Genomic DNA, 23,221 nt, shown 5'->3' on the forward strand with positions numbered 1-23,221 from the left:
AAGGTCACGTGTGCTCTTTGTACTCCGTGCCCATGTGACCTGCTTTAGAGGACTGAAGGAGCAGAGGCATGTGCTCTTCCACTGACAGGTGTGTGTGTGTGTGTGTGTGTGTGTGTGTGTGTGTGTGTGTGACAAAAAGAGCAATAAAGAACAAAGCTGATGTTCTCTTAGGCCAGGTTCCTATCTGCCAGGTACTCCGCTGGGAGTGCCGGCATGTCTTGATATAGGAGGCCTGAAAAATGAGCAAACGGAGGCATGATGGAGGCTAGATAGTTTGACCAAATGCAGCAACCACTGCTATGAAGTCAACTTTGAAAACTCAGGTCGTGTGAGCCCACAGATCAGGAGCTGCAGTGTGCTGACAACAGTGCCCTTCCTGTACTGTCTTCCCTTACAGAATGGGGAGGCGCGGGGACGCTGATTGAGAAAGGAAGTGAGTAAAGTGAACCCTTTACCGTCAGAATGTGTGTATGTGTCATGTGTGCCATTAAAATATTATACGGGCAGGGACAGCCGTATACATGGTGGGAAGGGGGCCGCAGCCATGCCTGTCTGCCATGGAGGGAGCCTGTAAGAAAAAAAGAGTTAATCCCCTCTGCTGTTTGACGGGGACAGGACCCTCATGCCAGCTCACCAGGAAAAAAATAAAAAATGATCCTGAGGTATCAGCCCTCGAACAGAAGCTGTGAAGTAGAGTACAGACGGGTGTGGCGGGTGGCTCTGACAGCGGGGTGCTGGGGAAGAGGGTCACTGAAAAGTCTGACTGTGTTTGCTGTGAGAGGGACGGCACAGCACAGACACTGCTCTCCAAGCAGACAATCCAGAACCTCCTCAGGGAGGAGCTCCAACGGAACTTGATCAGCTTCGGCCTCGGCTGCAGGGCCCTGCTCGGACTGCCCAAGGAGCCTGGAACATCCGCTGAGTTCCGGAGTGGCGTGCTGAACAGCTTGCCCATCGGCCACAGCTGCACCCTGGAGAACGGGACCGAGTCCTGTGCACAGGGCATTTGTGGTAGCTCTCAGGACAGAGTTTGCTGCCAAGGGGCTGAGGTTCTCCCGAGGCGGCGTAAGCTTCGATGTCTTTCCCCAGGGCTGGGAAAAGCCCTGATGCCTGTACGAGGACAGCTTTGACAAGATCCACTTCTTTGGAGAATGAGACCAGTCCTTGTGGGAACGACTTTAGGATCTATGACGTTATAGCTACGGTCTCCCCTCAGGACCCTGTACAATGATGCAGGGAGCTTTCCTTCCCAGAGACAGCCCAAGAGGCAGAACGGTATCCACATCTGAACACTGGGACCGTCAAAGAGCTCTGGCCAGGCTTGAAGAGAGAACCTGGAGTGCCAGGGTTCCTTCCCCCCCACCCCACCCCCCCGCCGCCCAACATGTAAGGTCATGTGGAGGCCCACACACACAGGACCACGATCTGTGTGCCAACTGTCCCCAGCCAGGTGGCTCCTGGTGAGATGCATCCCTGCAGTCTACACCGAAGGCCCTCGCTTCTGGTGCTGCTGGTCTTTGGGACAGAATGGGTTTCACCCCAGAGGGAGGCGTGTGAGTTATGCTATGGAGCCTGCTTGCCACAGACTGACAAGGGGCAGAGTAGCAGGGAAGGGGCATTACTCAAAGGACCTTGTCACGGATATTAACGTTCCCAAGACAACAATAATAATAATAGTAATAATAAGTACTAAGTGAACCAGTTAATTCCCGAAGTCCCTTCCATTGTACAGTGTTGCTTAGCCAGCAGCCAACTCCACTACCTCCTGCAGAAGCATGAAGTGTGGTTTTACTAACACTGTGGGGCAATTTTGCCATCTACTGGGCACTTTAGAAATTACAGCCTCTTCCCTCAGCCTTTCAAGAGCATCACCACACTAAGCTTCTAAACAGAAGCATTTTTCCTGAAGACAAAGGGGAAAAAATGATTTTTTAAAAATCTAGAAGCAAAAAAGCATACCCAAAGCTGTGGAAATTGTTGGATTCATTAGGGTACTTCAGAGAGTAAATACTTTACAAACTACTAAAGGTAAATTTGGATTTAAAAAACTGACTTGCAGAGAGATTGCTGTGGTATGCTATTGAGAAAAAAAACAAATTGCAGAGGAAAATCTTAATAAACATACATACATTCATACACACATACATACACATATACATACACAGACACATGAACACACATACATACATACAATGGGAAGAATATGTCTAGATATACATCAATTAAAGTAATTTTGCATAGTACACTAACTTAACAGCATATTATCTGGACAGATAATTTCAAGAAAATGCTAAACAAATTGCCAAAGACGGTATAGATGGCCCTGCCTAAGATGACCATATTGTCCCCACTGAATCCTCTGCAGTGTGTGTTGGAGCTCCCTCGTGAATGAAGGGAGCAGATGAGTGTCGAATACCTTACATGAAAGTCTACACTCACACAAACACGGACACATGGACACACACAAACATGGCAGGGGTGGCATCCATCTATCTCAAAGTCATTCTGAGGATCAAATAAAATGGTGTGTTTTGGCGCTGTGTTAGAGGAACAGTGGGAATGATCTGCTGTGTGCACCACAGCGACTGAAGAAAACATTAAATGCTCAGAAAACGGTACTTCTGCTACTGCTGCTCTATTGCTGCTAAAGAAGACCATGTTTCTTTAGACCCCAGGGAATCTTGAGAATTCCATCTCTAGAATGGCAGACAGAGTCCGGTGACCAGCTGTCACTCAAGTTAGATAAGACACGGGGCAAGGGAATCAAATGTCTGCTCTGTCTCAACGCCATGGTTTCTGGGAGTTTGTCTTCTGAGTAACGTATCTAAGGTTCAGATATGCCTTGTGTCCCTCCAGCCCCACTCCACCTCTACAGCAAACAAAGCATCAGATACCTACATGGAAGACCTAAGGCTCAGGAGGAGGGAAGGAGGAGAGGCTTCCACCCCCTCTCACTGCCTGGCACCTGGCATTTACTAAAGACATGTTTCCTGAACTAAATGTCTATTGGCAACATTGCCCTCTTCGTTTTGTTCTGTTTAACAGAGATATGGCTTGATCCTTGACTTTTGAGAACAGCGAGATTGAACAGCACATTGCAGTACTCCTCTTGACCCCATGAAAGTGATTTGTGATTTCTACTCATTCTTCCATACAAGCAGAATCCTGCACGACCAACCAACATTGACTTCATTGTCACAGAAGGATTCTTCACTGCTCCAAGTGCATTTCATGCCAGTCCCATGAAGCCCATAAACCCATCATTAAAATACACTGTTACCAGCTGGACAATAATGTTGACATGCAACTCTGTCTAAAGACCCCTAAGAGTCACCAAACATGGATCAGGTAAGAATCTTGAGAGAGATTTCACTAAGCAGAAGAGAAATCTAAATCAAAATCTCAGTGAAGTATCTCATCCCACTTAGAACTTCTAGGAGCAAAAAGACAAGAAGCTGAGGGTGCAGAGATAAGGGAACTCTAATACCCTGTAAGGGAGAAGGAAATTCATACACTGCACATTGTTGTAAAATGAAAACATTAAACACACACATTTTTTAAATGTAAAGAACCTGGAGAAGGTTTTGATAGATGTCTCCCTGGTCTCCAGCCCCTTTATAAGCAGGTGGCCATTAGCTCCTGCACTCTCCTGTGGTCCAAAGACAATGTCTTTGAGCTTGTCACACCCACACTGCCTTTTTGTTCTGTTTCAGGAAAACACTCCTCATCTACAGAAGTCTATTTACCCACTAGCCCCAGAGCCTCTCTGGGCAGCAGACAGGACAAGAATCACTTCGGTCACTGTGACGTCATGTTCAAAGCAGCAACTTTGGAATGAACCGGGAAAAACTTGCGATTCTCACTTCTGGCCTGGAATAAGTCAGTGTGAAGTTCTTCCTCTGAGACATAGCACAAGGAAGGTTGTGTCACAGCTAGGGTGTGTGTGCAGGGTTCAGGACAGAGCCCAGCAGATGGTGAGTGTTCTGGATGTGACTTCCTTCCTGCACAGAAGAGTTTGAGAGAAGCCACATGCTGGTGACCACCCTTTGCCCTTTCAGCTCCCGTCTTCAATCTTCATACTGCTTGTCCAAGTGCACAACATTGATCTATCCCATACCTGGCTAAATCTGAACATTGAGAAACTCCAGTCGAACACCAAAAGGAAAAGAAAATTGAGTCCTGGCTTCAAATATTTCCCCACTAGTGGGTCAGCGAGCTGGATTCAGACGTCTAACAAATGTCACAGCTGTGGCCAGTCATAAATCTCCCTGTCCAAAAGGTTGTTCTCTTCAGGCTTCTATAAATACCCCCTCCCCTTGTAGGAATAGCCCCAAGGACCTTGAGCATGGAGTCATGCACCCTACTGGTTCCCTAGCCTACACCACTATAAGCAATCCTTTTGCAAAAGACACCTTAGTTACCTCCGTCAGGGTGGCTTCTGTTTCCCACTGGAATTTAACTGACTTAACAACAGTTGACAAAACAAATAACGAAGCTGTAATAGTCCATGGTGCATGTGCCAAATAAGGCAGAAACAGACACACATGTGCACATGCATGCCAGCATTTATTCAACACAGAAACGTGTTCACATAAGTATGCACTTATACACACCTCTATATATAGATGTGCACATATACATACATACATATGCATGCACACTTGTGAACATACTTCTCCATGCATACATGCATTGCTGTAAACATAGAGCCAGCACAGCGAAATTGGTGAACTCCAGATTCAATACTATACCTTGTCTCAAAAGTAGGGTGGGAATGATGCTCAACATCAACCCCCAGGCTCCATATGCATTTACACATATGTGCATGCACACACATACCTAATAGTTATTTAAATTTCATGATATTGGTCTTGGAAATGGTCAGACCCAAATTCTTAAGCAACAAGAGCAAAAGGAGATAAGTTAAACTACATAAAAGTAAAGAGCCTCTGAACAGGAAAGGAAGTGATCAGCAGGGTGAAAAAGAACCTTCATAACAGAAGAAAATGCTCGTAAGCCATTCATCCAGCAAGGGGCTAATGTCCTAGCTGTGTAAGAAACTCCTACAGCTCAATAGTGAAAAGGTTATTTAAAATTGAGTAAAGATGTTGAACAGACATTTCTCAAAAGAAGACATTACAAAAGGCAGCAGATGTATCAAGTTAGTTAACATAACTGATCATCAGGGAAATAAAAATCAAACTTCAATGAGTTACCACCTCACACCTATTAGGATGCCCTTTTTGTTGTTAGTTATTCACTTACATCTCAGTTGTAGCCCCCTCGCTCCTCTCATCCTGGTCCCTCTCCTCCGTCCCTCCCTCATACTACCTCTCCTTCCTCTCAGAAAAGGAGAGAGCCTCCCCCCACAAACCCACCCCAGCATGTCCAGTCTCATCATGACTGTGTACTTCCTCTTTCATCGTCCTGGCAAGGCAGCCACACCAGGGTGAAGTGATCAAAAGTCACGCAACAAAAACCATGTCAGAGACAGCCTCCATCGCCTTTCTGGGGGACCTACATGGAGGCTAAGCTGCCCATTGGGTACATACGTGTAAAGGACCTAGGTCTAGTCCATGCCTAGTCCTTGGCTGGTGCTTCAGTCTCTGCAAGGCCCCTCGGGGCCCAGGTTAGTTGGGACTGTTGGCCTGCCTTTATTTTTTAAAGAATAACAGATGTTGGTGAGAATGTAGGGATACTGGAATCCGTGTGCATTATTGGTGGGAGTATACAATGGTGTTGCCACTATGGAAACAGTATGGATGGTCTTTAAAAAAAAAAAAAAGAACTAAAAACACACCTGCCTTGGGGTGGGGGCAACATAGAATGAATTGGTAGGAGGAATGTAAAATATGTAAACATAATACTCATGAATAAAATTTGAGAGAAAGAGCGAGAGTTTGTGTGTGTGTGTGTGTGTGTGTGTGTGTGTGTGTGTGTGTGTCACATAATCCAAATAAAACTTTCAAGTATATATAGCTCAATTTTTCAAGACAGGGTTTCTCCATGTAGCCCTGGCTGTCCTGAAACTCTCTCTCTCTCTGCAGACCAAGCTGGCCTCGAACTCACAGAGGCCTGCTTCTGCCTCCCAGTTGCTGGGATTAAAGGCATGCACCACCATGCCCAGCTATAGCCCAATTTTTTAGGTCAGGCTCTCAAGATATATCTGTACTCCCATATTTATTGCACATCATTTACTATTTTAGAAAAAATTTACAGTTTATCCCAAGGCTTACATCTCACAAAAACAGACCTTGGTTAGTGATCATTTTGAAGCCAGGACAAATTTGATAGTATCCAGAAGCATTTTCTCCTAACATAAATCATAAATAAACTTATTTCAACAAATTGATTTTACTAAACTAGTTGTCATTTTACAAATGTTGCTGGAGCAAACAGATACATACAATAAAATAAATGAACCTGAACCCAAACAAAGACCTGAAAGCAATCACAAAACCAAACACATCTAGAAGAAAACTTAGGGAAATATCGTGATGACTTCAAGGTAATGATGTTTTCTTGAGGAAGACCCAAGACTCCTGACTTATGGGTCTAGAAAGATGGTTCAGTGGTTAGACTCTCTTACTTTTCACCCAGAGGCTCTGGGTTCAGCTCCCAGCACACCCATGGAAGCTAACAACTGTCTTTAACTTCAACTCCAGGGGATCTGATGTCCCTCTTCTGACCTCTGTGGGCATCAGGAAGCACATAGTACATACACATACATACATACATTCATCCAGGCAAAACACAAAATAAATTAAAATTTTATTTATTAAACATAAATCTTTTTTAAAAAGGATTCATGTACCATAAAGGAAACAGATTAGACTTAAAATTAAAATCTTCTGTTCAACAAATAACACCACTAAGAAAAAGAAAAGATAATTATTGACTAGAAGTAGCTACTTAGAGCATACATATGTAACAAAAAAAAGTCAATGAGCAGCATATGTAAATAACTTAAACTATCAATAAAAAGATAAAAGAGCTCGTTTAAAATGTAGAAAATGGGGAGGCTTCCCCTTTTCTGAGAAGAAAAGGAGGAGGGGTGGATAAGGGAGAAGTAAGGTGAAAGGGAGGGACTGGGAGGAGAGTAGGGAGGAAGAGCTGAAATCAGGATGCGAAGTAAATAAATAATTTAATAAAAATTAAAAAGACAAAAAATAATAAAGTGTAGAAAATGCATGTAGACACTTCTAATTAGATCTGTAACAATGGCCAGTGGGTACATTTGCCATCATTAGATATAAGGGAAATTAAATTCAAAAGCACAATAAAATATTACTTTATTCCCACTAGAATGATGAAAATTAAAATGACTAGCTAAATGTTGGCAAAAAATGTCTTATCACAGCTCTCAAATACTACTGGTCAGTGTGTAAGTGGCACAGCTGTGCTGGGTGACTGTGACAGTTGTTCAGTTTTGCACATATACATCAGTCACAAAGAATTTTTTGTCTGTAAGAACTGTGCCGTCCTGTGTCATCTCGCCAACAAACAACTTACCTCTACTTTCCTTTGCTGATCACTCCATAACATAACAGCTATGAATAACAGCCTTACAACTTTGATTTCAACGCCTATATCTTAAAGGGCTGTGTAAAATCTCACTATATGATCTGGAAAGACAATGGGCACCATTTACACTACCCGTTCTTGACATTTTACAAATAAATGAATGAAGACCAAAGAGATGGAGTGGAGTGGTTTGCCTACAGTTTCTCATCTGGTTCTCATCAGTCCATATCCTCCACATCTCATCCCAGGGTTTCCTCTTACCTATGATAGCAAGGGGGCGGGGGGGGCCAAGGAGGGGTCTCGAGTACCCACGTGAGATATAATAAGCCATGGAGAGGCCTATAGTTTAAAGCTTAGGTCTTTTGCTGGTGCAGACTCTAAGTTAGCTTCTAATTTAATCTTATTTCCCGGCCTCTCCCAGCCATGTGGCTACTTCCTTACCTCTCTCTCTGTTCCAGTCCCTTTCATGTCCTTACACGTCTGTCTTGAACCTCTCACTTCTGCTTTTGTCCTTCCTGTCTCCCTCTGTGTCCGGAAGTTCCTCCCTTGTACTTCCTGCCCTAGCCATTGGCTGTCATATCTTTATTATAACCAATCAGCAGTAAGCAAATGCCAGAACCGTTCTTAGATTGCCTTTAGGCAATGAGGACTGTTAAAATAGGAAGCCTGTGATGGGCCACAGAAATAACAACTAAAAATTCAGAGATGCACCTTCATACAAAGTCAAAGTAAGCAAGGTCACCCCAACAACCCTTCATCTCACAGTCTCTCCAGTCTGACTTGGAAGCAGCGATCCCCAGAGGAGCAAGAGAATTGAAGCCTGACATTTGCATTTTACCCTTCATCTCTAAATGCGATTTTCCAGATCCCTGTCATGGCAATTTCTTGATGTGTTTCAGAGGGGAGAAACTTTAAAGCTGAAAAAGGAAATAAATGTCAGCAAGCTTCCTGCTAGCTCCCCAGAGAGATGCCTGATCCAGGAGGCAGGTGCTGAGTGGGCTATCAAAGACAGTGCCAAGTTGTCCCAGGCAGGCAGGCATGAGAAGGAAGCAGGCTTCCTCAGCTTCATGATAGTCTAGTCAGCCCCCTAGCCATTGCTCGTGGTCTTACATAGCCTGTAGATATGGAAGCTGGCATCCCAGAAGCTGATCCGGTGTTGTGAGGTCCCCTGTTGTCCTCTGCTGTCTCTACCTTTCTTCTGTCTTACCTCTATGCAGCCACTGCTGAAGCTGGTGGCAGGGCAGAAGTTTAGATAAGACCCCTTTCCTTTGAGAATTAGGCATTCGAGAAGAGGGAGACACAAGAAGAAGGAGACTCGAAGATGTCCATCCAGAACCCTGTGCCCCTCAGCTGGAGACAGGAGGCTGAGGAGAGCTCCTCTTCAATAAGATAAATGGAGAAACCAGAGCCGAGGTCCAACTCAGGCTGAGGGAAAATACCAGGGATGTAACAAGACTCCTTGCACCTTAGAGCCATCATGTAAGATGATCCAGCAGGAAGCTGCTTTCAGCAGCTCGCTTCACAGAATCTCTACCACAACTCTGTTGGTCTCTTCATAGCACATGGCAGTTTAAGATCCCATTCTTTGTTTGCTTATTTGTTATCCATTCCCCACGTGAGAAAGCTTCCCACGACAGCACCTGAGATTCAGCAGGCGCCCAAGGAAAACTACATGTGGAGATTGTTAGATGAACTAATGATTCCTATGAAACAACCTCTCTTCTAGAGAGGCAAAAAATTCTTATATTGTACAAAGGGCAGATTACTGGAGATTCCTGAGTTGTAGCCAGAGTTTTTCAGGCACAAGGCTACATTCCAGAACACCCAACCATCTAGGCTCAGTCACTTGTCCCAGTACACCAATTAAAGACTCTGGTAATAAAAAGAAGAAGATTTATTCTTTGTGTCCACACTGGAAAGAAGGACAAATAAGGGAGTCAAGTGATCTCAACTCCACCTTCCACCCAGGTACTGATATAAGCTTTAGATTTAAATGCAGGACAACTTGAAGGTGGGGGCAGGAAGTACATGTAATCAAGCAATCCTAGTCGAAACAATTGATGGTCACTGTCCTCACGCTCTAAGTTTGTCTGAGGAGATCTATGTTTTGTGAAGGGACCACCTGCTTCCAGAAGACGACTGCTTCGGTCCCAGACAACAGACCTCTCTTCTGGATCATTTTCCTCATTCTGAGTCCCTCTGGCTGGCAAGGTTTTGTTTTTCTTAGAATCCGAAGTGGCCACAGGTTTAGGACAATGATTCATCTCTGTGCCTGCAGCCTTGAAGGGAGACGAATGACATTTGACCGACACTCTTTGAGTGATTAACTGAAATAAACGACAGTGCAAATGGAAGGCAGAGATGCCAGGCTTTCGTGTTTCACTTAGGCACCTTGTGGGCCCACATAGGAAGTCAACATCTCTTAGGAAATGTGTCTGTCTCAGAATCCCATCTGGCTGACAAGAGCTCCACTATGCCATTAGACATTTATGGCAGACAACATTCATAAAGAGCTCTGCTCGTGTTCAAGCACTTTCACATTAGTTGAACCTCACAAATATCATCTTCACTTTTTTTTTTTACCATTTTTCAACTTTTTATTGATTCTTTGTAAATTTCACATCATGCACCCCAATCACACACCTTATTATTCACCCTCTGCCCTTGCAACCTTCCCCTCCAAAAGAAAATAAAACAAAAATTAAAAAAAACAAAAATAAAATCTCATCCCTCCAGCACTGCCCCAGTTAGCTCACCCAATGCCTCAGCTGGCAATGACCAGGGCGGGGTATGGAGGAGGAGTTCTCCTGTTCTTATGCCTTTATGCTGGCTCACCTATGTCCATGCCACCAGGGCCAGCTCTATGGTGCTACCTAGGTGGAATGTAGGGGTTCTCTCCTGAGTGCTGCAGCCAGTGAGGGGCAGGGCCAGCTCTACAAAGCCATTGTCACATCAACATGGTTCCAGATGGCAGTCTAGACCAGGGATGTTCACATGGCCTTTGGTGGTAATATGGGCCATGTACATTGACACAGAACTCAGTTGCATGACCATGGACCCAGACATGGCCCTCAGTGGCAGCACAGGCCAGGACTTCATCCTGACCTCAAGTGGCAGAGCAGGCTGCTCACATCATCAGGCTGTTGCTCGCCACCCTCATGTCTCCACTTCCATCTCTGTTCATATTGCTCAAAAAGTTCTGCTTCTCTTTCTTTCCCACCTCTCCACTGCATAGTTGCATACCATATCGGCTTCCGCTGTGAGTACAACACAAGGCAGGCAGGCCTCTGGGTATCTTCTTCCTTCTATATGTGAGTGTCCCCCATTATCATTTTTTCTTTTTTTTTTTTTTTTTTTTTTTTTTTTTGGTCTTGTTTTTTGAGATAAGGTTTCTCTGTATAGCCCTAACTATCCTGGAATTCTCTCTCTCTGTAGACCAGGCTGTCCTCAAAGTTACAGAGAGATCTGCTTGCCTCTGCCTCTGCCTCTGCCCCCCCCCCCCCCAAGTGCTGGGATTAAAGGTGTGAACCACCATTTCTCAGCATATCATTTCTTTTTAAATGGAGATGCCATCGATTCAACAAAGAGAACTGGCTTGCCCTAAATCACTACACTAATTAAGCAGGAAACATTTATACTACCTCAAAATCCATTGTTATCTCTCTGCTGCCACCATTATGCTAGCTGTGAATACACATCAGAAGTGAGCGTGATTGTCCCGTTTCAGCCTTTTTTTTCTTTGTTAATGGCAGCAAGGCCTATAGTAGGGGCCCAAACTCCACATCCCTCAAAAGAGAGGTTTTTGAAATGAGATCAAGGAAAGTTGAAGGTAATCTCTCCCCTAGCAAACAAGGAAGAAAAAAAGAAAGGAAAGAGTCAAAGAGAAAGGGAGTGTCCCCAGGCCAGGTCCAAACAGTGACATCAGACGCAAGTAACAACTTATCTCCACTCAGGTAAGGAAGATATATATATCCTACTCTCCAGGAAAGGCAGTGATTGACCTGCTGCACCTACCTTGCCACCTGCATTCACAAACTCCTTTGTCTTGAGAGCAAAGCACTAGTGAAACTCTCCTCGCTGATGATAAGAGCAACCTTGTGGATTCGCACAGCTGCCTCCCCTCCCCAGCCCACAAAGCCTCGCATACATATGATCTCTAGAACTGTGAAACAAAACACTCCCGGGTGCTACGTAAAGATGGGAAAGTGCTTTAAGCTCGTTTAATGATGTTGGCCTTATCTACAACCATGCTCCCTCCATCCCAGATTAACAAATTTCCATTTTGATTCTGTTTTGGGAACATTGACCATTTTGAAGTCATAACCTAAAAAAGCAATTTTATCACTCGCCTCTGGCCAAACTCTTGTATCCTTTCTGTAGTTCTGCTACAATCTCGGCTCCTCGAAAGTATCACAGAACTCACTTCTTTCTCCCACATTCTCTTTGATTTTCTTTTTTTCTTTTTTATTTTCATTTGACCTTCCCCAGGCCCTACATCTAGTCTTCACTGAAATAGAAAGAACCCATTTCATTCTTCTAGTCCCTAAGCTACAACAAACGGATGCTAGAAATCCAAGGAAGGTAATATTTTCAATTTATGTAAACTGAGATTATAGGAGTCCATGTATGAAGAGGAAATTGAGGGTTCACGGTTTTAAATAGTGGGTCCCTCATACTAAAGACATAACAGCAGAATTTGAGGGGAAAAAAATGTGTAAAAAAGTACATTAGCCTGAATACTACCATTCTCTAGTTCAGGAGAAAACAGGAGGATGAATTCAGAATTAAGTACCAAGAATCTTGCAACCTTGAATAAGACCTTCTCTAGACAGTGATTTCATCCTGGATTCACTGAAACTAGGTGCTCACATATTTAGGGAATGCCAAATGTCAAACGGAAGTCTTAGGGGCCCAAAGAAGACATTCTAAAGAGACTGAGGAGAAACCAGTAGCCTAGTTTGTTTTATTACATTCAAAACAAGATTGGTAGGTTGTCTCTACTTCATAAGGGGAAGTGTCTCAGCTGTCTCTGCGAGCCTAATTTTTATCACCGATAGAAGATTCTTATTATCTGATAAATAAAAAGGACAAAAGTAATGATATGGGGATGAAATTAGTGAATAATGAAGAAATAGTCTAGATACTCCTTAATAAGTATGATGACTCGGAACCCAACATTGACATTTCTGTCTACATTAAAGGAGGTTGAAATGATACTAACAGATTCTCCTTATTTCTTGTGGTTCCACACATCACATTTTAAGTGAAATTGTATGCATAACATTATTGTTATGCCAAATATAACCAACAGAGGTCTCAAAGATCTTAATTGAACTCCAAAGGACCTGAATCTCAGGGACATTTAAATAATAGAGCCCATATAATGTGATCCCCAAGATGTGTTTATTCCAAATTACACTCAAAATTACACAAAAAAAAGTCTGAACACTACCATCCAGAAGGATAGATGCAACAACATACAACTAAAAGGTTCATGCCACACATTTCAGAGCAGAAAAAAAAAAAACTATGAGGCATGTAACCCTCATTCCTGGCTCAAATATACCCCAATAGTACAACTGAAAAACATAGGAAGGCAAATGTCCCTAAGAGCTATCCTAGAACCTGAAGTCAGTAGGTCATTATAGTCCAAACTTGGCAAGGGAGAGAGTAGAAAAGTCTTCAGTGCCCGGTATGTGTCCACCTCTGAACAGACACTGTACCTGTATTATGCCTTTGGTAGCCAAGACAGTGGTCTTCGATCAGTAGAACTCTGCTGTTTCAAAAAAAGGAACCTAGAGCAGAGACAGTTAAGAAACATCAAAGCCATAACTCAACCTCCAGTCTATAAGATTCTGCCCTCTTTCTTCTGCCAAATTATAAATACACCCAAAAAAAAAAATGTAAAAACATTACCAAAGTGCCAGGGCCTTCATCCTAGGGTTGTCATCTGCTCCAATTATAGAGAAAGACCATGAAATTGAATGAACCATTTGGATAAGAGACTCCAGAAGTTGGCTACCCAATATTCACTTTCTCCTTCTTCTTTCCTTAAGAAATCCCATTTCATTGGGCATGAGGTGCAAGCCTTTAATCCAGGCACTGGGGAGGCACAGGCAGGCAGATCTCTGAGTTTGAGGTCAGCCTGGTCTACAGAGAAAGTTCCAGAACAGCTAGGGCTTTCTCTCTATAACCCTAGGTACACAGAGAAACCCTGTATAAAAAAAAATAAAAGAATAAAAAAGGAAGAAAGAAAGAAAGGAAGGAAGGAAGGAAGGAAGGAAGGAAGGAAGGAAGGAAGGAAGGAAGGAAAGGAAAGGAAAGGAAAGGAAAGGAAAGGAAAGGAAAGGAAAGGAAAGGAAAGGAAAGGAAAGGAAAGGAAAGGAAAGGAAAGGAAAAAGAAACGAAATCTCATTCCAAGCCAGGTGGTAGTGGTGAACACCTTTAATCCCAGCATGCTGGAGGCAGAGGCAAACAGATCTCTGAGTTTGAGGCCAGCCTGATCTATAGAGCGAGTTCTAGGATAGCCAGGGTTACACAGAGAAACCCTGTGTAATGAAACAAATGAAACAAAAAAGGAAAGGAAGAAAGGAAGGGAAAGAGAGAGAGATTGAGAGAGAGAGAAGAAATCCCATGCCAAGCCAGGCAGTTGTGATGCACACCTTTGATCTCAGCACTCACGAGGCAGAGGCAGGCAGATATTTGTGAGATCAAAGTCAGCCTGTTCTATAGAGTGAGTGCAGGACAGTCAAAAGAACAAAATGATAGCCTACAGACTGGGAAAAGATCTTCACCAATCCTACATCTGACAGAAGGATAATATCCAAAATATACAAATAACTCAAGAAATTGAACACCAACAAACCAAATAATCCAATTAAAATGGGGTGCAGAGCTAAACAGAGAATTCTCAAAAGAGGAATATCTAATGGTGGAGAAAAACTTAAAGAAATGCTCGGCATCCTTAGTCATCAGGGAAATGCAAATCAAACCAACTCTGAGATTCCATCTTACACCTGTCAGAATAGCTAAGATAAAAAACTCAAGTGACAGGCCATGCCGGCAAGGATATGGAGAAAGGGAACCCTCCTTCACTGCTGGTGTGAGTGCAAACTTGTACAACCACTTTGGAAATCAATCTGGCACTTCCTCAGAAAATTGGGAATAACACTACCTCAAGATCCAGCTATACCATTCCTCGGCATCTACCCAAAAGTTGCACCACCATACCACAAGGACATTTGTTTGCTCAACTATGTTCATAGCAGCTTTATTCATAATAACAAGAATCTGGAAACAACCTATATGTCCCTCAACCAAAGAATGGATAAAGAAATTGTGGTACATTTACACAATGAAATAATACTCATCTATTAAAAACAAGGAAATTATAAAATTTGCAGGCAAATGGATGGAACTAGAAAAGATCATCCTGAGTGAGATAATCCAGAACCCAAAAGACATGCATGGTATGTATTCATTTATAAGTGGATATTAGCCATATAATATAGGATAACCATCCTACAGACTAAAGAAGCTAAATAACAAGAAGGACCCTGGAAAGGACGCTTAATTCTCATTCAGAAAGGCAAATAGAATAGACACCAGAATCAGTTGAAGAGAGGGAACAGGACAAGAGCCTAACATAGATACTCTCTGAAACACTCCAACCAGCAGGGCATGGAAGCAGACACTGAGACTCACAGCCAAACTTTGGGCAGAGTGCAGGGAGTCTTATGGAAGAATGGGTGGATAGAAGGACCCAGAGGGGACAGGAGATTCACAAGAAGACCAACAGAGCCAACAAATCTGGGCCCAGGGGAGCCTGCAGAGACTGAAGCACCAAACAAGGACCATGCAAGAAGAAGACCTAGATACCCTGCTCAAACGTAACCCATAGGCAGCTCAGTCTCCATGTGGGTTCCCTAGTAAGGCAAGCAGGGGCTGTCTCTGACATGGACTCTGTTGTTCACTCTTTGATCACTTCCCCCAGGTGGGAGGGCCTTACCCAGGCCACAGAGAAGGAGGATGCAGGCAGTCCTGAGGAGGCTTGATAGGCTGGGGTCAAATGGTAAGGAAGTAGTTCTCCTTTCTGAGGATTAGGAGAGGGGGATAGGGAGGAAGAGAGAGGGAGGGTAGGACCAGGAGGAGATGAGGGAGAGGTCTACAAACAGGATATAAAGTAAATACGTTATAAAAAAATAAAAATAAATTATAAAACCTGTTACAAGAAAAAGTGGGGAAGAGCCTAGAACTTATTGGCACAGGAGACAACTTCCTGAACAGAACATGAACAGCACAGGTTCTAAGATCATTTATTGAAATGGGACCTCATGAAACTGAAAAGCTTCTGTAAAGCAAAGGACACTGTCATCAGTACAAAACAATAGCCTACAGACTGGGAAAGGATCTTCACCAACCCTATATCTGACAGAGGACTAATATCCTGAGTATATAAAGAACTCAAGAAGTTAAATAGCAACAAATCAAGTAATCCACTTAAAAATGAGGTAGAAAGCTAAACAGAGAAATATAGAATGGCAGAGAAACACTTATCCAAAGAAATGCTCAATGTCCTTAGTCATCAGAGAAATGCAAATCAAAACGACCCTGAGATTTCACCTAACACTCATCAGAATGGCTAAGATCAAAACTCAAGTGACAGTATCAAATAACAATGCACACTGGAGAGGATGTGGAGAAAGGAGAACCTTCCTCCATTGCTGGTGGGAATATAAACTTGTACAACCACTTTAGAAATCAATCTGGCACTTTCTCAGACAATTAGGAATAGTGCTTCCTCAAGATTCAGCTATACCACTCCTAGGCATATATCCAAAAGATGCTCAAGTACACAAGGACATTTGCTCAACCATGTTTGTAGCAGCTTTATTCGTAATAGCCAGAACCTGGAAACAACCCAGATGTCCCTCAATTGAGGATTGGATACAGAAATTGTAGTACATTTACACAATAGAATACTACTCAGCAATTAAAAACAAGGAAATCATGAAATTTGCAGGCAAATGATGGGAACTAGAAAAGATCATCCTGAGTGAGGTATCCCAGAAGCAGAAAGACGCACATGGTATATACTCACTTAGAAGTGGATATTAGACAAATAATATGGGATAAACATACTAAAATCTGTACACCTAAAAAAGCTAAACAAACAGGAGGACCCTAGGTAAGATGATCAATCCTCATTCAGAAAGGCAAATGGGATGAACATCGGAAGAGGGAGAAAACACAAAATGAAAACAGGGCCTCTGAAAGACTCTACCCAGCAGGGTATCAAAGCAGATGCTGAGACTCAGAACCAAACTCTAGGCAGAGTGCAAGGGAATCTTATGAAAGAAGTGGGAGATAGAAAGAGCTGGAGGGGACAGGAGCTCCATAAGGAGAGCAACAGAACCAAAATTCTGGGCACAGGGGTCTTTCCTGAGACTGATACTCTAACCAAGGACCATGCATAGAGATGTCCTAGAACCCCTGCACAGATGTAGCCATGGCAGCTCAGTGTCCAAGTTGGTTCCCTAGTAAGGGGAACAGTTCATGTCTCTGACATGAACTCAGTGGCTGGCTCTTTGATCACCTCTCTGTGAGAAGGGAGCAGCCTTGCCAGGCCACAAAGGAGGGCAAAGTCCTTATGAGACCTGATAGGCTAGGGTCAGAAGGAAGGATAGGAGGACCTACCCTATTAGTGGTCTTGGAGAGGGGCATGAGAGGAGATAAGAGAGGGAGGGTGGGATTGAGAGGGGAAGAGGGACGGGGCTACAGTGGGGATACAAAGTGAATAAACTGTAATTAATATAAAAAATAAAAATTTAAATTAAAAAGATAAATTATTTTAAAAACCCTCTTATTTTTGTTTAACTCTATTCTTTCCACATGTATCCCTCCTCAATACAGAGATTAACACATTGTTTACTCTGGGCATAGATTCTGATTAGATTGAGCAGATTGATTAGTCTGAGCAGATTGGTGAATGGCATTTTCTTGAAGACACTTACTAATCACACAGTGCATGTGGGACCTAAAACAATCCAAACAAATTAAATGTAATCATTTCTCACTAACTACTTGAGAAAGTCATCTCCTCTTCACTTTCTCCATCTCTTCCCCTTCCCTCTTTCCTTTCCCTTTCTTCTAAATTTCTTACATGAAATTGAGAGCTCATGTCTTCCCAGTTCTTATTGGTGGCTATCTTGTAGCTTGAGCCTCCAAAAGAGGCTCAAGTACACAATAAGGACATTTGATCCTCAACACTGTAAAATGAAATTAGTTAAGGAAGGAAAGACAGGAGGGAGACAGAGAGAAATGGAGGGGTAAGAAACAAAACTGTGGAGGCTAGGGAATTTTAAGTTGTTTTTCTCAACTAAGGAGCTGAAAGCTGATAGAAACCCTTTGGCAAGCTCATGGTTCTAAGACAGTGATTTGGCTGAGCAGCAAAAAAATACTTATTAGTGCATCGTTGAAAACAGTAGATCTAAGCCAGCTGCAGCGGCACATACCTGTAATCCCAGCACTAAGATAGGCAGAGGCAGATGGATCTCTGGTCTACAAAGCGAGTCCAGGACAGCCAAGGCTATACAGTGAAACCCTGTCTCGAAAAACAAACAAACAAACAAAGAGTAGATCTATTTCCCCATGCTATGGGTTATATTCTTCATTCTCTGTTTACAGATACAGAGTGCCCAAAAATAAGTACAAGTGGGAGCCAAAGATGCTGGAATGAAGAGAGCCTGGCAGAGGGAGGAGGGAGTTCAGGAGCCTAGGATCCATGTGATGCTCTGAGCACTCCTGAGAGCCTGAAGTGCTGATAGGCTTTGTGGTCTCCCAGAGAACAAACAGCTGTCCTCAGCCCAGCAGTGGGAATGTGGGGTAGGGAGTGGACGACCCCACATTGTCTAACAGACACTGCTCACAGCAGTGGCACTGTGGAGAAATTTCCTGACACAACTAGTGGACGGAGAGCCACTGCCAGAAAGTTAAAGAGCAAGGAAAGGGAACTGAGGAATGGACTGTGGGAAAGAAGTGCTCGTTTGAGAGCCCAGATAAGGCACTTTAAAAAAAAAAATACACTTAAAAACCTGGGTTTTAAGGCTGGAGAGATGGCCTAAGTGGTTAAGTGAGCTTCCTGCCCTTCCAGAGGACCCAAATTCTATTCCCGTGACATGGATCAGATGGCTCACAGCCACTTGAAACTCCAACTCTAGAAACTTCAACACTCTCTTCTGGCACCTGAGCGCACCCACACGCATGTGGCATATACTCACACAGATATACATGCACATACTGTATACACATTTAAAATTGAAAATGAAACTTTGAATTTTCTACAATCAGTTTCTGGTGACCGTGTGGCTGTATCTGAATTCGTGCTTAATTTCATATGAGTTACTTTCCTTGAGCAATAAAAGTCTCGTACAGCTGGAAGTTCCTGAGTCCCAGGCAAGCTGAGATGCCTGGCTGCTCTCAAAGTGATAGGATGATTTGAATATCCTCTCCAAAACTCATGCGGAAAGGTAACCCTCAGTGCAACAATGTAGAATTGTGAAGGCCCAGAAGTGATTAGGCCAGGAGAGGAGAGCCTTAGTGAAAACTAGGCGTGGGTTAGTTATCCAGGGTTAGGGTCTCCTGCATCTCTTGTGATGATGTGTCATTACCCAGCTCTTAGACTGGACACTTACTGGGCCAACCATCCTCTTAGTCTATAGCAAAATGCTCAGCAGGAACCAAGAAAGTCAAAGATGAGGAATTTCCTAAACTTGCTGTGAGCCACTGAGGTCAGGGTGTTGTCCCGTTTGGAAAGGAGGGTGCCTCCAGAGAAGACGACGCCTGGGCCTGGAGAACTAAAAGGGCGATGGATGGCATCAAGGTGGAGGCAAAAGTCTCCAGTTCACTGAGTACCGTATAACAGATGTCAACCCTTGCTTACTTTGGGAAACTGCCAAACACCTAATGAGCAAAAGAAAGGCTAGTTCAGAGGCCTCTTAAAAATAAATTAGCCAGGGAACAATTAAAGGCCTTAAATGAACAATTAGCCCAACTGGCAAAGACTTATAAATCCTCCCTTGATCAAAACAGTTAGTTGGAATTATCTGCCTTCAGAGGCAAATTACTCTTTGTAAAATTAGTAGTTGTGGGCATTAGTGTGATGAAGAGCTACAAGGAAAAAGGTCAATCAGGCACTTATTCAGAAAGAAGAGGTCTAAATTCTTTACCCAGAACCACAGTAATTAAATCAACAATGTAACCAGGCAGCACAGGTGCCCTTGGTCATTATTTGGATATAACAGGGTATTCTGTTTTGTTGTCTTGGAGCAGACAAGTTATGTGCTAAGCCGAGCCAAGGAAAACACAAGCCAAGAAGTCTACCGTGGTCATCCAGATTCAGTCCGTGGAAGGAGCACTAGCGGAGAGGCGCCTAGTGTTGCCACATCTAGTACGTCTACTTTGATTCTCCTTGATTTTTCCACATTGACAGGTACTTACGATGCAGAAACCTGCACTGGGTAAACACATATTCACACAAGTATATGACGTGCTTTGAGCCTGTTGTACCCACCTCCTTTCACCCTCCCCTTTCTTATCCTTGGTTCCTCCTTCTCAGCCCCTTCATTGTTAGTGTTTTGGGGTTTTTTGGTGAGTGTGCAAGCATGTGAGCAGGCATGCAAGCATGTGTGTGTGTGTCTGTGTCTGTGTGTGTACTTGCATTCACTCACATTTGTTCCTTTGTAGGCACATGCAGGTCAAAGCCAAAGCTCAACTTCAGGGTGTTGGTCCTCTATCATCATTTTCCTTGCCTTTAAAACAATGTCTCTCATCGGCGTGTAGCTCACCAAATAAACAAAGCTAGCTGGGCCAGTGAGACCCCCACAACACCCCACCTCATTAAGTATGTGGGGTCTTGGGATCAAATTTAATTCCTCATGTTTCCAAGGCAGCACTTTAGCAAGTGAAACGTCACCCCAATCACCTGTTAGTTCCTTTTTTTGTTCCTGGATAGTGTCACATCTACTCTCATGCCAATGTGTGTGTACTGAGATATATATGTAAATAATATATATATATATTATATATATATACATACATATATACATTATATATATAATCTAGGCTCCATAAATGGAAAAATGCATCTGTCTCTCTGAGTCTGACTTTATTTAATATATCTCCAACTGCATCAAATTTCCTTCCACTAATGTGGCTTTGTTCTTCTTTGTGCAATAAGAAAATCCCATAGTGTATGCATACCTCATTGCATTTATTTATTTTCCTGTTGACAGACACTAATCTGTTCACTATAGAAATCAGCATGGAGGTTCCTTGTAAGAGCTGAAACTAGATCTACTATATTGACTAGTGAAGTAGATATTCCACTCCTTGATGTTTGCCCCAAAGCCTCCATAACAACGTATCACTGAGAGACTTGCACATCAGTGTTCCACTCTCATTCAAAGACATCCTGTCTTCTCTCTTCATTGTAGAATGAATGTGGAGTAAGACTTCATCATTTTAACTGCACTATATTAGACAGCTCAATAACTTAGACCAGTGCCTCCCGGACATTTAACATGTTCCAGACATTTTTATTTGTCATGCATGAAGAAGTGAAATTGCTGACATGTAGTATGGACCAAGGACCCTGCTGAACTCCATAGATTACAAAGATGGCACCTACAACAGCCAAGAATCTCAGTAGTGCTACTATCAAAAAGCTTTATGGGAGACATACTAATTTCATACTTCAATGTACTCTAAACATCAAAAAGGGGGGACTTTCATTGACAAATTAATAATACTAGTATGAAAATAGATTTGGTCAGTTGGTTGTTTGGTTTTTTGTTTTTTGTTTTTTTTAATTTTTTATTAATTACACTTTATTCATTTTGTATCCCCCCATAAGTTCCTCCCTCCTCCCCTCCCGATCCCACCCTCCCTCCCCTTTCTGCATGCATGCCACTCCCCAAGTCCACTGATAGGGGAGGTTCTCCTCTCCTTTCTGATCTTAGTCTATCAGTTCTCATCAAAATTGGCTGCATTGTCCTCTACCGTGGCCTGATAAGGCTGCTCCCCCCCTCAGGGGGAGGTGATCAAAGAGCAGGCCAATCAGATTATGTCAGAGGCAGTCCCTCTTCCCATTACTATGGAACCCACTTGGACACTGAACTGCCATGGGCTACATCTGTGCAAGAGTTCTAGGTTATCTCCACGAACAGTCCTTGGTTGGAGTATGAGTTTCTGGGAAGTTCCCTGTGTTCAAATTATCTTGTTCTGTTGCTCTGCTTGTGGAGTTCCCGTCCCCTCCAGCTCTTACTATTTCCCACTTCTTACATAAAATTCCATTCACTCTGCCCATCAGTTGGCCATCAGGCTCAGCATCTGCTTTGACAGTCTATACTGCAGAGGCTTTCAGAGGCCCTCTGTGGCAGGTTTCAAGGTTGTTTCCTGTTTTCTTCTGGCTTTCAGAGGCCCTCGGTAGCAGGTTCCGAGGTTGTTTCCTATTTTCTTTTTCTTCTGATGTCCATCCTCTTTGTCTTTCAGGATGGGGATTGTTTGGTTTTGAGACAAGATCTCTAGCCCAAGCTGGCCTCAGATTCTCCATGAAGCTGAGGATGACCCTGAACTTCTTATCCTCCTGCCTCTACCTCTGAAATGCTGGGAAGATAGGCACGTATCACTGACTTAGTTTGACAAAACACCATGACCAAAGCAAGTTGGGAAGGAAATTGTTCTGCTTACACTTCTACATCACAGTTCATCATCAAAGGATATCAGGACAGGAACTCAAGCAGGAACCTGGAGGAAGGAGCCAGTGCAGAGGCCACAGAGGAGTGCTAATTAGTGGCTTGCTCTCCATGACTTGCTCAGCCTGCTTCCTTATAGAACCCAGGACCACCAGCCCAGGGATGGCACCACCCTCAAGGAACTGGCTCCTCCCTTATCAATCAGTAGTTAAGAAAATGCCTTACAGTCATCTTATGAAGGCATTTTTTTAATTGAAGTTCCTTCCTTTCAGATACAGGGCACAGTTACAAGCTGAACAAAGCAAAACCAAACTCCAGCCATATAAACAACTCACTGGCCAATGTCTAGAATTCACTCACAATCTTCTAAGCTCCGCCAAAGGGATTGGGTCATTTCTCAGGATCTGCCCTCTGACACACACACACACACAGACACACACAGACACACACACACACACACACATGCACACAGCTTGTCTTCTAGGCTTACTGGCTGACTCGAGTCCACCAGTGCTGCTCTTCTTGCTGGTCTTCCTTCCCTAGAGCTATAAATGTTATTGAAACTGAATAATAATAGTTGCTGAGAAATGTCTTTACATGCTAAATTTTAAAATTCTGGTTTGGGACCTAGAGTTGATCCCATTGATAAAATTCCTGCACGTAAGCATGAGGACCTGAGTTCAGATCCCCAGTACCCTCATAAAAGCTGGGTGAGCAGAACACATCTGTAGCACAGGGCCAGAGTAGATGAAGACAGGTGGCCTCCCAGAGTCCGTTGGCTAGCCAGTCTGGCCAATCTGGGTTCAATAAAAGACTCTGACTCAAAAAACAGAGTGGAGAGCAATGAGGAAAGCACTAACACCAACCTTTAACCTTCACATACACACACACACACACACACACACACACACACACACACATACATATCTGGCCTTCACATGCAC

General features: G+C 43.4%; 1 pseudogene; it reads left to right on the forward strand.

Annotated features, from left to right (window-relative positions):
* The first annotated feature begins 521 nt into the window (after positions 1-521).
* LOC129687687 (phosphomannomutase 1-like) lies at positions 522-1,390 on the forward strand (annotated as a pseudogene).
* The last annotated feature ends 21,831 nt before the right edge of the window (positions 1,391-23,221 follow it).

Source organism: Psammomys obesus, unplaced genomic scaffold, assembly GCF_907164565.1.
Source record: "Psammomys obesus unplaced genomic scaffold, mPsaObe1.curated_primary_1811, whole genome shotgun sequence".
Lineage (NCBI taxonomy): Eukaryota > Metazoa > Chordata > Mammalia > Rodentia > Muridae > Psammomys > Psammomys obesus.